The sequence below is a fragment of the Chroicocephalus ridibundus genome, chromosome 8 (genome assembly GCF_963924245.1).
Source record: "Chroicocephalus ridibundus chromosome 8, bChrRid1.1, whole genome shotgun sequence".
In the NCBI taxonomy this organism is placed as follows: Eukaryota; Metazoa; Chordata; class Aves; order Charadriiformes; family Laridae; genus Chroicocephalus; species Chroicocephalus ridibundus.
The window spans coordinates 62100-78905 of record NC_086291.1 but is presented as its reverse complement, the minus strand read 5'-3'; the positions used below and the strand labels follow the sequence as shown (position 1 = coordinate 78905).

Sequence of the window (16806 nt, the reverse complement as noted above, 5' to 3'; positions counted from 1 at the left end):
CTGTGTTATACGAAAGATCCTAGAATATAAAAATACTTAAAAAAATGTATTTATAAAAAGATATTAGTGTCAAAATAGATGTGTAAGCAGACAGTCTAAATAGATATTCTGTATCATAAATGTTAATGTGTAAGTCTAAGCATATTTTCTATATAGGTGCAAACAGGTAATATAAATTCCCTAGATAATGTGTAAATAACTAAGGGGTGCTGCCGCCCGGCGGCTGAAGGCTGGTCCTGCAGGTGTGCGCTCCCCCGTGCGCTGTGGCCCCGCCCCCGGCCCGCCTTGCCCCCCGCCCCGGCGGCGCTGTGCGTTGGTTCCGCAGCTCGTGCGCATGCGCGGCTTCGCGGAGACCGGTCTCGAGAGCGCGGCGGTCGGAGGGCGAACCAGGACCGCCGGGACTCCGTCGAGCTGCCCGCCGCCTCGAGCGGGATCGGTGCAGCCCGCCCGGCCTCGAGAGCGGCCGTCGGCGCTCCAGTATTGGCTCCTACGCAATACCGCGCCCCCGCCAGTGCCCGGCAGTTTTCCGGGTGTCCATTTCCAGGGCCCCTCAGTCCGCCGACGCGCCTCTCTATGGCACTTTAGTCCTCCAGGAGGCCGCTCAGTCAGCCGACGCGCCTCTCTATGGCACTTTAGTCCTCCAGGGCGCCGCTCAGTCAGCCGACGCGCCTCTCTATGGCACTTTAGTCCTCCAGGAGGCCGCTCAGTCAGCCGACGCGCCTCTCTATGGCACTTTAGTCCTCCGGGGCGCCGCTCAGTCAGCCGACGCGCCTCTCTATGGCACTTTAGTCCTCCGGGGCGCCGCTCAGTCAGCCGACGCGCCTCTCTATGGCACTTTAGTCCTCCGGGGCGCCGCTCAGTCAGCCGACGCGCCTCTCTATGGCACTTTAGTCCTCCAGGAGGCCGCTCAGTCAGCCGACGCGCCTCTCTATGGCACTTTAGTCCTCCGGGGCGCCGCTCAGTCAGCCGACGGGCCTCTCTATGGCACTTTAGTCCTCCGGGGCGCCGCTCAGTCAGCCGACGCGCCTCTCTATGGCACTTTAGTCCTCCGGGGCGCCGCTCAGTCAGCCGACGCGCCTCTCTATGGCACTTTAGTCCTCCGGGGCGCCGCTCAGTCAGCCGACGCGCCTCTCTATGGCACTTTAGTCCTCCGGGGCGCCGCTCAGTCAGCCGACGCGCCTCTCTATGGCACTTTAGTCCTCCGGGGCGCCGCTCAGTCAGCCGACGCGCCTCTCTATGGCACTTTAGTCCTCCGGGGCGCCGCTCAGTCAGCCGACGCGCCTCTCTATGGCACTTTAGTCCTCCGGGGCGCCGCTCAGTCAGCCGACGCGCCTCTCTATGGCACTTTAGTCCTCCGGGGCGCCGCTCAGTCAGCCGACGCGCCTCTCTATGGCACTTTAGTCCTCCGGGGCGCCGCTCAGTCAGCCGACGCGCCTCTCTATGGCACTTTAGTCCTCCGGGGCGCCGCTCAGTCAGCCGACGCGCCTCTCTATGGCACTTTAGTCCTCCGGGGCGCCGCTCAGTCAGCCGACGCGCCTCTCTATGGCACTTTAGTCCTCCGGGGCGCCGCTCAGTCAGCCGACGCGCCTCTCTATGGCACTTTAGTCCTCCGGGGCGCCGCTCAGTCAGCCGACGCGCCTCTCTATGGCACTTTAGTCCTCCGGGGCGCCGCTCAGTCAGCCGACGCGCCTCTCTATGGCACTTTAGTCCTCCGGGGCGCCGCTCAGTCAGCCGACGCGCCTCTCTATGGCACTTTAGTCCTCCGGGGCGCCGCTCAGTCAGCCGACGCGCCTCTCTATGGCACTTTAGTCCTCCGGGGCGCCGCTCAGTCAGCCGACGCGCCTCTCTATGGCACTTTACTCCTCCGGGGCGCCGCTCAGTCAGCCGACGGGCCTCTCTATGGCACTTTAGTCCTCCTGGAGGCCGCTCAGTCAGCCGACGCGCCTCTCTATGGCACTTTAGTCCTCTAGGATCCAGGAAGTGCTCATCAGTCTTCTGGAAATCACCTGCTTCCAGCACTCTTCTAAAACCATAAAACACAGTTAACCACAAAAATATCTGAAGATCACAAAAATAAAGTGACGCCTGCAGAACTTTCTTTTCTACAGCAACAAGTAGACAGAACTCAAACAACAGCGGTAAAAGAATCACCAGAGGCAAGTGCCCAATAGAAATAAAAATGACTGTTGCCTTGCCTGCTGGGAACTTAAGGCATAAGAAAAGGAGCTCCTACCCCTGTGGCCACCTTTTTGTCTTCTGGGGCGTTGTCCCCGCCCCTTTCTCCAGGGGATTGTGGGAAGGGTGGTGGGCGGGGCCCGATGGCAGTGGGCAGGGCCCGGGGTATATGAGCCACAGGCTCGGCTCAGGAGCTTGTTGTGCTGCTGGGTTCCTCTGGGGTTGGTGCTCTGCTGGTCCTTCACTTGGCTGCAGCTTTGGGGCAGGCATGTTTTGGTATTTAGGGAGGCAGAGGTAAGAAGGCTGAGCTAAGACCTTCAGGACCAGTACACATCCTGCCACCTGTATAGTAGAAAGTTGACTGGTATGCAGCTTTTTTGTTTCCTTTTTTTCAGGTCAGTAACTTTGTGATGAGTGTTTAGGGGATGCCCAGATGGTTTAATAGTGTGCTTTTCTTTATTCTAGGAGTGATGCATTTTCCTAGAATTCTTGACTTTATTGAAGATGGGCCTGTGGTTTTTTCCACCGGTTTAGCAGTATGCTGTGTGAGTTGCTAATCTTGTTTCTCTTAATTGGGTTGATGATGAGATTATGTTGTAGGGGTTAGGGTGAGCATTTTGTATGCATCTGCATATTGTACTTTAGCACTTCTCAAGAAAGCAGCAGGGATATGGCATGGCTCGTGACCTTTCCCCATTGCCCAAAGAGTGCCGTGGTGTCCCTAGAGTTTTTGCAGCAGGCTCCTCGTAGATTGTGTCAGGGCATTACTTATTTTGTGGGTCTATAGCAGAGCCCAGAGTCTGTGGGAAAACAGAAGATAGGAGGTGCCTGCTGAACACAGGGCATGGCTCAGAAGAGCAGCTCCTGAGGAGTGGCTGACACAGGGGTTTCAGGGTTGCAAATATAGAATGGGAGCTGTCAAGAAGAAGTGGGGGTCCTTCCCTGACAGTTGAGGAGAAGAGGTTTCTAAAAGTTTTGGTGCTGGGGGTTGGCTAGGAAATGGAGGCAGGTTCATCAGTCTTTGTCATGTCGGATTTGGATTTGGGTGTCAAGAGGGTCTGGTCTGTTCTGGTCCCTTGCCTTTGAGGTGAGCTGGATAGTATTGAGGAGGAGCATGGGACTGGTGATTTCACAGAAATGCAATGGTAATTTTGTGTTTGTTGGTATCTTAGGTGTCATAAATAATTGCTGCAGCCTCTGACTCTGGAATTGGCGTGAAACAGGTGAGCGGATTGCCATGGCACCTCTGAGGATGAGGGTGCTGTAGAAGAGGTTGGCCTCTACTATCAGGGTGGTCACTACTGGAGCCATGGTTTCTTTTTGTTTTACAGATGAAGAGGAACCTGGTGACTGCAGGAACAAGCTGTTTGCTGTTAGCTGTGGGTTTGTTGTCAAGGATGAATTCAGACCCCTGGCTGTCTGAAAGCTAAGTAGAGGCACAGGCGCTGGAGGGAGGCCAAGGTTGACAGTTTCAGGGAGGAGTTTTCAAGTCAGGGTAGAGCAGAGGGCTATCCAGGAGGAGTCTCCTCTGAGTAGGTAAAGGGAGTGGGTTACTCTTCAGCACAAAGCTAGTGTGTGCTGGGCAGGGCAGTTCTGGCCTGTGTCTGTTGTTGTGTAGTTTGTGTGCTCTGTCTTCTGTCTCTTGGACTTCCCTTAGGTTTTGATATCCTCGTTTCTCTTTGCACTCAAGGGGCACAGCATTTGCCTTGGGCAGCCCCTGTAGAGTCTTGAATGCCTGTGCTAATTGGCAGAGCGCCCAATGGGCACTTCTTGCATAACAGTTTTAAAGTGCAGATTGGACTTGCCTCTTGGAAGTTTCTGAATGGTCCTCTTCTGTAGCATCGTTCGTGGCCGCATGAGCAGCTCTGTTCTCTGAGCTATAGCAGTTCTAGCCATCTGCTTTTATGAACTGGGATTTCTTCCCTGCATCCTTACATTCTCAGGTCTTGAAGCCAGGCTTCCTGCACATATGTCATCTCCATTTTGACAGGAACTTCTTGGAATGGGCTGTTACATTTGACTCTTTTATAATTTTTATGACTTTGCCACAGAGCCTCCTCATGTCCGTGCTGTGGCCATCGGTCTTCTTGCCCAACAGCATCTCTTGTCTGACAGTCATTCTTCTTGTGGAGAGTTTTCTCTCATCTTGGAGTCACGTTGTTGTCCATAGTGCTGTGTGGTGTTGGGCTGCACGTGGGTGTGTTTGGCGTGGAGCTGCCCTGCCTGGGGGTGTAGAGTCAGGGGTAGGTGGAACAGCAATAAGAGTCTATGGGTAATATGTTGATCTGCCAAGACTGTTTAGCCAAAGGTTTACAGTCATCTGGGATCAAGCAGCCATTGGCAGGGACAGTCATTTCCATAGTGTTTTATGGGGATGATTGGAACCTCCTGGGAGGGCCTGTTTGGCAGTAGTGAAGCAGATTGAAGGTGTTAAGGCTTGTATGTGTGGGGATTAACGTTGGGGCCAATTTTTTTAATGGCAGGCTGTAGTTGGAGCTTAGATGATATTCCTAAATGGAAACAAGACCCCTGGAATTGTTCAGCTACTGATCAACATCTGGGTGACTTGTTTACTAATTTTTTCAGATGCAGAGGGACAAGATGTGCACCAAAGAGTCATGGAGAAGGCAAGTGGGACCCTGTAAGAAGGTGGGTCAGTTCACGGTGCTGGAGGGAAGATGTAACTGGTGGCTATGTCATTATATTATGGCTTGGTGGTGGGGTGTGGGGTTTTTTTTTTTCATTTTGAAGGTATGAAGTGATGAGTAAAGCAGGATATTGGCACCGGATGTGACTCTCGGGCAAGGTGGTCAATGAATAGTGGGCTGAAGCAGCAATTCTTCTCAGATGTTATATTGTGGGTGAAGTTTTTAGTGTCCTTTGTTTTACAGGTAGTCTGTAAGCCTCAAAGCAGCAGCCCAAAACCATGGAGGGCAGGTGGGCGAGAGGCCAGGGTAAAGGAGTAGGAGACAGGAACGGCTGTAGGCAGGCTGAGGTGTCGGGCAGTATGTCAGCATATGTCTTTTGGTTGGTTTTTTTTTTTTCAGGTGCAGGACGCAGGCTCAGAGGGACTAAGCCGCATGCTGATGAGCGTGCTGAGAAAGTGAGGCGGTTGTGGGCCGCATTGATGTCTTAATAGTGAAGTATTATACGGCAACCTGGTTAATTATTTATCTTCTGGTTTTGCAGGTGCCCTGTGAGCCATCTTTGGAAGTGGGTGAGCATTAGAGGTGAGCTGAGGCAGCAGTGAGGAGGAGCTTGTGGCTGGTGATTTCTCACATGTGCAACAGTAATTTTGTTTCTTGGTATCTCAAGCAATGGTGGCCACAGCATTTGACTCTGGAAGGAGCAGGTGAGTGGAATCCCATTGTGCTTTTGAGGAAGGGGAAACTGTGGAAGAGGTTGGCGGTGGCCTCTCTGAAACTTCTTGCTGTCACTGTTTGGTTTTCTTTAATTGTAGATGATGATGATGAACCTGGTGACTACAGGAATGTCCCAGATAGTCAATGTGCTGTGTTTTTTTTTTTTTTTTTCTGTCAACATCGGATTTAAGACCTCCAGCCCTCTGAAAGCTAAGTTGAGTGGCCAGGGCTGGGGAGGGGCTGGAAGGGGAGAAGTTTGTGATTTGCAGGGAGGCATCTTAAAGTTAGAGAAGGGCAGAGGGCTGTCCTGGAGCCATCCCCTTTGGGCAGGTAAAGGGAGCGGGTTAGTCTTCAGCACAATGGTAGCATGAGCTGGGCAGGGCGGTTCCAGCCTGCTTCTCTTGTATTGTTTGTGTGGTCTGTCTTCTGTGTCCTAAACCTTCCTTGGGTCTCGATGCTCTCTTTACACTTGAGGAGCACAGCCTGTACTTCAGACACCATCCCAAGAGTCTTGAATGCCAGTACTCATTGGCACTGCCCTAGTCAGGCCCCACTTTTCTTGCATTATAAGCTTAAACAGTGGATCGGCCTTGCATCTTGGAAGTTTCTGGGTGGTCCTCAACTGCAGCATTGTTCCTGGCTGCGTGAGCAGCTCTGTTCTCTAGCCATCCATTTTCAGTGACTGGGACTTCTTCCCTGCATCCTTAAGTTCTTAGGTCTTGAAGCCAGGCTTCCTGCACGTACATCTCAGTTTGAGTCGCTTGTTGTCCTGGACCATTACATTGTACTCATTTCTTGGGTTTTCCCTAGAGCCTTCTCGTGTCACCATTGTGGTCTTGCAGGTCTTCTTGCCCGACAGTCGCTTATGTTGGTGTCATCCTTCTTGCTGAGAGTTTTCCCTCATTTGTGAGGTGCATTGTTTGTAGTGTTCTGTGTAATGTCAGTCTGTGCTTGTGTTTGGCTCAGAGCTGCTCTGCCTGGTCGTGTAAACTCTGGGGTAGGTGGAACATCAATAGGAGTCTATGGTTAGTTTGTTGATCTACCTAGACTGTTGAGGCAAAGGTGGTACAGTCAACTCCCATCAAGTAGCCATCAGCAGGTTATGTGGGCAGCTCTTTAATGGGGTTGTTTTGGGATGAGCAGAGCTATGTGGGAGGGGCTATTCAGCAGTAGTGAAGCAGACTGCATCAGGAAGATGTTAAGGCTGCTTTGTGTGGGGTGTAATGTTTGTATGTTGTGGTTTTTTTTTTTTAATGTCAGATGGTACCAGATGGTATTTCTAAGGCAAAACGCGACCTTTTTGAGGGTGTGCGCGTGTCACGTGGCATTCCCCCTAAAAGAGGCAGTTCACAGCCCAAAAAATGCCTGAAAATTCCTGTGGGGAATGTGTGTTTAAAAAAAAAAATAAAACCTGTATATATGGGTATGAGGCATCGAAATAAAGAACAATTTCTCATTTTTACACATATTGAAAAATATGAGTGTATGTATATAAAAAGGAGTTCAAAATAAAAACCTGTATCTACTATATTATATAAAGGATGTTATTGTATTAAAAGATCTGTCCCATAGCCAATTTTTGCCTTCATGTTTCTCTCTCTGTCTCGCTCCTTGTTGCTTCCTCCTGTCTGATCCGTAGCCCATAGCTGTTTTCTTTCCCCTGTGGCTCCCTTTCCCTGTTTTTTCACCCCGCCCCTTCTCTGCCCTGTAGTAGATGGCTGTTGCATTGGGTTTAAGTGACAAGGTTTTGTTGGCTGAGTTGCAGGGGGCAGGGGCTGCAGGGGTGGGTTCTGTGAGAAGACACCAGAAGCTCCCCCCATCTTGGGCACAGCCAGCTCAGAGAGGGACCTGCCGCTGGTCAAAGCTGAGCCCATCAGCAACACTGGCCAGGAGTGGAGCAGAGAGTCCCTGCAACACGTGGCGGCCCTGCTGTTGGAGTGGAAAAAGAGTGTGAGGAGGAAGGAGCAGCAGAGACAATGTGAGATGAACTGACCACACTCCCGACTCCCTGACACCTCCATTGTCCGGGGGTATGATGTAGAGAAGTCATGAGTGAAGATGATCCCAGAAAAGAGAGGTGTTTTTTTTTTTTTTAAATTCGTTCTTATTTCTTGTTATTTGATAATAAGTGAATTTCCCCAAGTCGAGTGTATTGTTCTTGTGACTATGAGCGATCTCTTTGTCCTTGTCTCAACCTACAAGCTTTTTCATTTTAACTTCTCCCCTTGTCTTGTTGAGGAAGGGCAATGATGGAGAGGCTGGGTGGGTACCCAGGGGCCAGCCAAGGTCAATCCACCACAGATTACTTCTATTAAGCTTTGTGTCCTTGTCTTTTCGTACTTGACTATGTTTCTTTTACCCAATCTCTTTTGAAACTTTATTTCTGTCTTTCCATCCCTCTCTTTTAAATTCTTGCTTAGGTTTGTTGAACCCAGTTCGTTTTTAAAATTTTCTTGCTACTTTTCCCTCTCTCTGTCTCCCCAAATTAATTTTAATTTCTTTCCCATGTTCTTGTACCCTGTCGCTTTTCATAATTCTCTTCCTTGATCTCTTTCTATGCACTTCTGCATACCTATCTTTTAAGTCTTCAGTAGGATTCTCATATCCTATGCCTTTCAAAATTTTGTGTCTATATCTCCTCCTAGCCATCTCCCTGCCTATAATTCCCAATTCTCCCCTCTATTTTCAGCACACTGTAACTCTTTTCATTTTTTTTTCTGCATCTGCCTGTCATTTTTTTGCTTATGTTTCCTGTACCCAGTCACTTCTCAAAATTTTCTTTCAATGTGTACTTCTGCCAGGGTCCCTGTTTCTATTTTGTATTTCTTGATCATATTTCTTTTCCCCTGCTCCTGTGTGTTGTCTTGTCTTATCCTGCTGGTTACTTCCACCTCTCTCCCCTGGTCCCCGTCTGTCTCATTTATTTCTCTATCTCTTGTGGGTTTTTTTTTTGCTTTTTTTCTTCCCTTCTGTCCCTCTGTCCTGCCGCCTTTGGGCACTGAGCCTTGTAGCCAACTCACTGCCGGGCTTTCTTGGGCATGTTAAGGAATAAACACTTCCTGCCTCCTCTGTGCCCCTGGAGGCACTTGCTGCCCACAGGGTGCAGAGCTCATTGCTGGGGACAGGCTCAGGGGAGGGGGTGATGTGCTGTGGGGCTTTGGCAATGGCCCCTCTTCCCAGTGGGCTCCAGCTGGGGGTGAGGCAGCCCAGGTGAGACCCATGAGGGGAGGATGGGCTGGGCCAGGCTCAGGTTCAGCCAGTGAGGCTGAGGTTGCAGCTGGCTCTGCTGTGCCCAGGGGCCTGCCTGGGCACAGCTGCCTGCTGGAGCTGGCTGAAGAGTGACACAAAGAGGGTTCCACAGGCATGTGCCTCCAGCAGGGCACAGATGGTCCCCACAGCGAGGAAGGATCCCTCCCAGCCATCCCTGACAGAGCGCACCACCAGCACAGAGCGCCAGGAGCTCACTGCCTCTGTTGTCGGCACGTGTGAGCCACCGTGCCTCTGGGATGCCTCATGGGAGAAGAGCATCGAGGCACCCATCACCCACTCCTAGGCAGGCAAGGGTCAGGCTGCCAGCACCACAGAGGAGCACGGGGCAGAGAGAGATGCCTCTGGGCCATGAAGGTCTCCCACCTGCGCCAGGAGCTGTGGTGAGTCACGTGCCCTCTCATGTGTGTCTAGGCCCTTCCCTGCCATGCTTCTCGTGATCTCTGCCTGTGTCCTTGCCTGTCCTAGACTCTGGCTCCCCAAAAGTTTTTGCTTTTCTGCCAATGCCACCCTGTACTCCGTCCCCTTCTCCATTTCCTTTCTGCGCCTCTGCCTTCCCAGCTCCCCATCTGCTATTATTTCATTCTTCCCATGCTGCCTTCTTCACTATTGCTTGTGAAAATTGCATTTGTAGGTCTCCCTCTACCCAGCGAACCATCTCTATTTCCAGTGACTCCCTCTGCTCCACCCCCCATCCCTCTTCCATTGTCCTCTGTCTGTGGCTGTTGGTCCAACTCTATCTCCTACTATCTAACTTTCTAACTACCTGTATGGCCAGTACCCCGTTGCTTTCCAAATTTTCTTTCTGTGTCTCCACTTACCCAGGTCCCCATCTGCGTTTTTTAATTCTTCTTGCCTGTCCTCTACTTTGTTACTTTTAAAATTTTGTTTCATTGTCTTTTATTCAGGTTGCTGACCCTATTTTTTTCTCCCTCTTTTTTTAATCTGTTTGGTTTTTAAATTTTCTTACTATGTCAACTTTTATCCGGTTTGCCATCCTCGCCTTTTAATTTTTCCTGTCTTTCTCTTACCACCTCACTTTAAAAATTCTCTGTCTACTTTTGTGAAGCTGCCAATACCAATTTTTCTTTGTTCTGCATTGGTTTTGTACTTCGTTGCCTGTAAACATTTTTATTTAGTTTGCTGTCCCTATGTTTTTATCTTTTTTTCCTTTCTTTCCATAACCACTCTTGCTTTTAAAACGTTCTTCCTGTCCACTTTTATCTCATTCACTGGGTATATTTTTAATTTTTTTTTCATTAATGCAGAGCCTTTTTAGAATTTTCTTTCTACATCTCCATTACACTTTGCATTCCATATTTCCTGGTTATTTCCTTTTGTTTTCCCAATCCCCATCACTTCTTAAATTCCTTACTTTTATCCTGTTTGTTATCTTTATTGCTTATCTTTTCTTTTAATTATTTCTTGTCTTTTCTTACTGCCTTTTCTTACATTTAAAAATTTCTTTCTACATCTGTTTTTGTTTGCCATCCCTATTTTGTAATATTTCTCTTTATTTACCCTACCAGCTAGCACTTTTTAACTGTTCTTGCTATGCCTACGTTTGTTCCCTTTGCTGTCATTTTAAAATTATTTATTGTCTTTCCTTAGCGCTGTTGCTTTTTAATTTTGCCTTCTACATCTCCGATTTAGTTTGCCATTGTTATTTTGTAATTTGTTTCCTTGCTTCTTTAATCATGGATGCTCTTAAGATTTTCAGTCTACATTTATCTCCTTTGCCGTCTTTAGTTTTAATTATTTCTTGTCTTTCCTTAGCACATTCTGGTTTTTGATTTTCTTTCTACACATTTTGACTTCACTGTTTCTATTTTTTAATTTTTTTCCTTATTTTCTTAATCCCTGTTACTTATAAAATTATGTTTGAGCTCTTTCCCTCAGAAACCCGTCCTCAGGTTTGTTTGTGCCTCAGAGCACTCCTATCATCCTCTGCGCCATCTAGGATGCTTCCATTTGGTCCCCGGCCTCCTGAGGACGTCTGTACTCCGTTGCAATCCCCCCCGGACTTCCTCCTCATGTCCCTGTACATTCTTCGGTCTCTCTGGCCCATTCAGGACCCCTCTCGTGGTGTCACAACCGCTATAGATGCCTTCAGGGTTGCCCTTAGTAAATCTGCAGCTTTGTCGTGGACCTCGCACACCCCTCTCCTTCCCTCAGAAGGCTTCCTGACTCCATATCTGTGAGCCGGTGTCCGACACTGAAGTTTTGCTTAGCATAAGTACCTAGACCGGCGAAGCCTTACCTGCAAGATGTAACCCAGCAACATAGCAAACTTTGGCTGAACTCCTTCTTAGTCCTAGAAGGATGGATAGTAGTTTTGTTTTACTTTGATACATTGTAACTTAACTAACACAATGAAATTGTATAAGTAACATTAAGGAAGATTATATGCTTAACATTATGAACTACAGTGACCGTTATGATCAAAGGAAAGGGAACTCTAATTCTTGGAAATGAAGAAAGGGACCATTCTATCCCGAGTCAGCAGAAGGAGAATAAAATACAGGTGCAGATGTGACAAAGAGGTCACAAAACCCAGGTCATAAGGTGTCCTGGTTCTGGCGGGGATAGGGTTAATTTTTCCTGGTATTCCATGCCATGTGAGCCATGCCCACCCTGAGCTGCCAGGGGAGGGGGCAGGAAGTCACCATTTGGGAGCAGGCTGGGGCGTCCCAGGGTCTGGTTGGTGAGCGGCGGTTCCGTAATAGTGTTTGTATATTTCTCTATCCGTGTTATTGTTGTTCTTTGCTTGTTCCCTTTGCTGTTCTGTTAAACTGCCTTTGTCTCAACCCAAGAGTCTTGCCTTTTTCTTCTGATTCTTCCTGTATTGGGAAGGCCCGAGCAAGCAGCACAGGGTTCTTTGTTGCTGTCTGAGGCTAAACCACGACAGTCCTTTTTGGTGCCCAACGTGGGGCTCGAAAGGTTGAGATAACGACAGAATCCAACTAGAGCTTGGAAAAACGAATTTCTTATACGCATTTATTTTATTAGGTAAATAGTTGCTGGTCATCATGTTGCTTGGTTTGTTCTCATGGCTGTGTTATGTGAATTCCTATATGGTTTATGTACTCCCTGCAATGCTGTTTATCGGGTCTGGAAAAGGGATGAGGATTATCATTCTGCTGTTCTGTGCGATATCTGTTTATGATATGATAACATCACTGTTCAGACAGCTATTTTGGGGTGTTTATGTGGTTTTGCTGTCCTGTCTGTACATTGGGCACTGTCTCTCACAATTTATTAATAATTACATCCAGTCTGTGGGGGAAACAGGGGGGGACGCTTTCCCCAGCTCTTTTGCCTCCCTTTTCTCCTTCAGGTCAGGTATGACAGCTTTGAGAATTTTGAATATCCTTGGGATACTCAAACCAGCCTGGTCCTATTGTTATGTCTGTTGAATGTGTTCCAGGTGCTGTTTAAGGTTAAACAGCTATTTAAGACTACCACCCGGAGATCTGTTCCGAGGCTGGATAGTCAGGGGTGGCACGGCATGTGGGAGAACATGGGCAGGTACCTAGAGAACTACTCACCTCCAATGGTCTGGGACTTCACCCCTGAACAATTACAGGACCCTGATAAAGTGGTAGAATATTTGAAGGGAAAATGCTGTGGCTATTCTAGAGAGGCACAACTCACCGCACTGTGCTGGGCCCTGGCCAGTATCTATCAGGCACTGCTCAGTATTATGCAGTACCCTCAGGGGGAAGAGATGGAAACCAGACCAGCGGCTACTGCAACCCCTGTGACAGCCACTGTAGCTACTGCAACCCCTGCGACAGCCACTGCCGCTGAACCAGGGAACCAACCCATGCCAGTATCAGTTGCCCCCATACAGAAGAAGTAGTACACAAAGAAATCAGTTTGCTTAGTAAAAGATGATGATGAACCAGTGTCATCACGAGAGCAGGAGGAAGAGGCAGAACCAGAGATAATTACTCGATCCCTATCCTTGAGTGAGCTGCGGGATATGCGAAAAGATTTTAGCTGACTTTCAGGTGAGCACATTGTCACCTGGCTGCTCCGGTGCTGGGATAATGGAGCCAGTAGCCTGGAATTAGAGGGTAGGGAAGCCAGGCAGCTGGGATCCCTGTCTAGGGAAGGCCGCATTGACAAGGCAATTGGGAAGAAGACCCAAGCCCTCAGCCTCTGGAAACGACTCCCGTCAGGCATGAGGGAGAGGTACCCCTTCAGCGAGGATGTTGTATGTCAACGAAGCAAGTGGACTACCATGGAAAGAGGTATCCAGTACCTGAGAGAATTAGCTGTGCGGGAGATGATTTATTATGACTCGGACAATGCAGACTTACCCACAGACCCTGATGAGGTGCAGTGCACAAGGCCCATGTGGTGGAAGTTTGTACGGAGCGCACCATCGTCATATGCCAACTCCCTGGCAGTAATGGAATGGAAAGGTGAAGAGGGACCAACGGTGGATGAGGTGGCTGGCCGGCTCCGGCGATATGAAGAAAGTCTCTCTTCCCACCTTGTCTCAGCTGTGGAGAAACTGTCACGGAAGGTCCAGCAACTTGAAGAGAATATGTCCTACTCCCCACCTGCATGGGCCAGCATCTCAGCTATTAGAAGCAGGCATTTCCCCACTCAAGAGAGAGAGTACAGAGGGTACACACCACGAGGCACCCTGTGGTTCTACCTGTAGGACCACGGAGAGGACATGAGGAAGTGGGATGGACGACCTACTTCGACCCTGCGGACACGGGTACAGGAGTTGCAAGGAAGGACAACCACAAAAGGGGATCCCTCCAGGAAAAGTGCCGCCCCAGTTTCCAGTGGGCAGTTCCCCAGACAGAGCAGAAGGCCTGATCTTGCTTCTGATCCTCTTGAAGGAACTTCCAAGTAATTTCTGCAAGAAGTGAGTAATGGATACTATGACCAGTATTAGAGGGGCCCTGCCTCCGGCCAGGTGGAGGAAAGGGACAACCGGGTTTATTGGACAGTGTGGATTCGATGGCCTGGCACATCAGACCCACAGGAGTATAAGGCTCTAGTGGACACGGGTGCACAGTGTACTTTAATACCATCAAGCTATAGAGGGGCAGAACCCATTTGTATTTCTGGGGTGACAGGGGGAACCCAAGAGTTGACTGTACTGGAGGCGGAAGTGAGCCTAACTGGGAATGAGTGGCAAAAACATCCCATTGTGACTGGCCCCGAGGCTCCATGCATCCTTGGCATAGATTACCTCAGGAGAGGGTATTTTAAGGACCCAAAAGGGTACCGTTGGGCCTTTGGCATAGCTGCCTTGGAGACGGAGGAAGTTAAACAGTTGTCTACCTTGCCTGGTCTCTCAGAGGACTCTTCTGTTGTGGGGTTGTTAAGGGTTGAAGAACAGCAGGTGCCAATTGCTACCACAACGGTGCATCAGCGGCAATATCGCACTAACCAAGACTCTGATTCCCATCCATAACCTGATCCATCAACTAGAGGTTCAAGGAGTGATCAGCAAGATTCGCTCACCCTTTAACAGTCCCATACGGCCGGTGCAAAAATCTAATGGAGAGTGGAGGCTAACTGTAGACTATCGTGGTCTGAATGAAGTCACGCCACCGCTGAGTGCTGCCGTGCCGGACATGCTAGAACTCCAGTACAAACTGGAGTCCAAGGCAGCCAAGTGGTATGCCACGATTGATATAGCGAATGCATTCTTCTCAATCCCTTTGGCAGCAGAGTGCAGGCCACAGTTTGCTTTCACTCGGAGGGGCGTCCAATACACCTGGAATCAACTGCCCCAGGGGTGGAAACACAGCCCCACCATTTGCCATGGTCTGGTCCAGACTGCACTGGATCAGGGTGAAGCTCCAGAACATCTGCAATACATTGATGACATCACTGTGTGGGGAAACACAGCAGAAGAAGTTTTTGAGAAAGGGAGTAAAATAGTCCAAATCCTTCTGAAAGCTAGTTTTGCCATAAAATGAAGTAAGGTCAAGGGACCTGCGCAGGAGATCCAGTTTTTAGGAATAAAATGGCAAGATGGACGCCGTCAGATTCCAATGGATGTGATCAACAAAATAGCAGCTATGTCTCCACCAACTAGTAAAAAGGAAACACAAGCTTTCTTAGGTATTGTGGGTTTTTGGAGAATGCATATCCCAGATTACAGTCTAATTGTAAGCCCTCTGTATCAAGTAACCTGGAAGAACGACTTTAAATGGGGTCCTGAGCAACGACAAGCTTTTGAACAAATCAAACAGGAAATAGTCCATGCAGTGGCCCTGGGGCCAGTCCGGGCAGGACAAGATGTTAAAAATGTGCTTTACACTGCAGCTGGGGAGAACAGCCCTACCTGGAGCCTCTGGCAGAAAGCACCAGGAGAGACTCGAGGTCGACCCCTAGGGTTTTGGAGTCGGGGATACAGAGGATCCAAAGCCTGCTACACTCCAACAGAAAAAGAGATAGTGGCAGCATATGAAGGGGTTTGAGCTGCTTCGGAAGTGGTTGGTACAGAAGCACAGCTCCTCTTAGCACCTCGACTGCCAGTGCTTGGATGGATGTTCAAAGAAAGGGTCCCCAGCACACATCATGCAACTGATGCTACATGGAGTAAGTGGACCGCACTGATCACACGGCGAACTTGAATGGGAAACCCCAGTCGCCCAGGAATTCTGGAAGTGATCATGGACTGGCCAGAAGGCAAGGATTTCGGAATGTCACCAGAGGAGGAGGTGACGCGTGCAGAAGAGGCCCCATCATATAATAAACTGCCAGAAAATGAGAAGAAATATGCCATGTTCACTAATGGCTCCTGCCGGATTGTGGGAAAGCATCGAAAGTGGAAGGCTGCTGTGTGGAGTCCTACACGATGGGTTGCAGAAGCCAGTGAGGGACAGGGTGAATCGAGCCAGTTTGCAGAGGTGAAGGCTATTCAGCTGGCTTTGGACATTGCTGAGCGAGAAAAATGGCCAGTACTTTATCTCTACACTGACTCATGGATGGTGGCAAATGCTCTGTGGGGGTGGCTACAGCAGTGGAAGCAGGGAAATTGGCAGCACAGAGGCAAACCCATCTGGGCTGCTGAACTATGGCAAGATATTGCTGCCTGGATATAGAATTTGGTTGTGAAAGTACGCCACATAGACGCCCATGTACCAAAGAATCGGGCCACGGAGGAAGATCAGAACAACCAGCAGGTGGATCGGGCTGCTAGGATTGAAGTGGCTCAGGTGGATCTGTACTGGCAACATAAGGGTGAACTATTCATAGCTCGGTGGGCCCATGACTCCTCAGGCCATCAAGGAAGAGATGCGACATATAGATGGGCTCGTGACCGAGGGGTGGACTTGACCATGGACACTATTGCACAGGTCATCCATGAATGTGAGACATGCGCTGCGATCAAGCAAGCCAAGCGTTTGAAGCCTCTTTGGTATGGAGGGCGATGGCTGAAATATAAATATGGGGAGGCCTGGCAGATTGATTATATCACGCTGCCACAAACCCATCAAGGCAAGCACTATGTGCTCACAATGGTGGAAGCAACCACTGGATGGCTGGAAACATACATACCCTGTGCCCCATGCCACTGCCCGGAACACTATCCTGGGCCTTGAAAAGCAAGTCCTGTGGTGACACGGTACCCCAGAGTGAATTCAGTCGGATAACGGAACTCATTTCTGAAACAGATTCCGGAACTTAGTTCAACGGAGTTGAGTTCAACTCAGTTCAACGGAGTTCAGACAACGGAACTCAGTTCCGAAATGGCTGGGAGAAGTCTCAAGATCGCGAGCTCTTGTCCTCGTGGGGGACTTCAATTTGCCGGACATCTGCTGGGAATACAATACAGCAGGGAGGGAACAGTCTAGAAGGTTCCTGGAATGTACTGGGGATAACTTCCTGACACAGCTAGTGAGAGAGCCAACTAGTGAAGGTGCCCTGCTGGATCTGTTGTTTGTAAACAGGGAAGGTCTTGTGGGGGATGTGAAGGTTGGAGGCTGTCTTGGGAACAGTGACCATGAAATGATAGAGT

General features: G+C 49.4%; 1 long non-coding RNA gene across 1 annotated transcript; it reads left to right on the top strand.

The window, feature by feature from the left end:
- Nucleotides 1-1807: 1807 nt before the first annotated feature.
- On the top strand, nucleotides 1808-5649 carry LOC134519689 (uncharacterized). Its single transcript, XR_010072276.1, has 3 exons — nucleotides 1808-2138; nucleotides 4762-4824; nucleotides 5223-5649. It is a non-coding gene; the product is annotated as an uncharacterized LOC134519689 (long non-coding RNA).
- Nucleotides 5650-16806: the final 11157 nt, after the last annotated feature.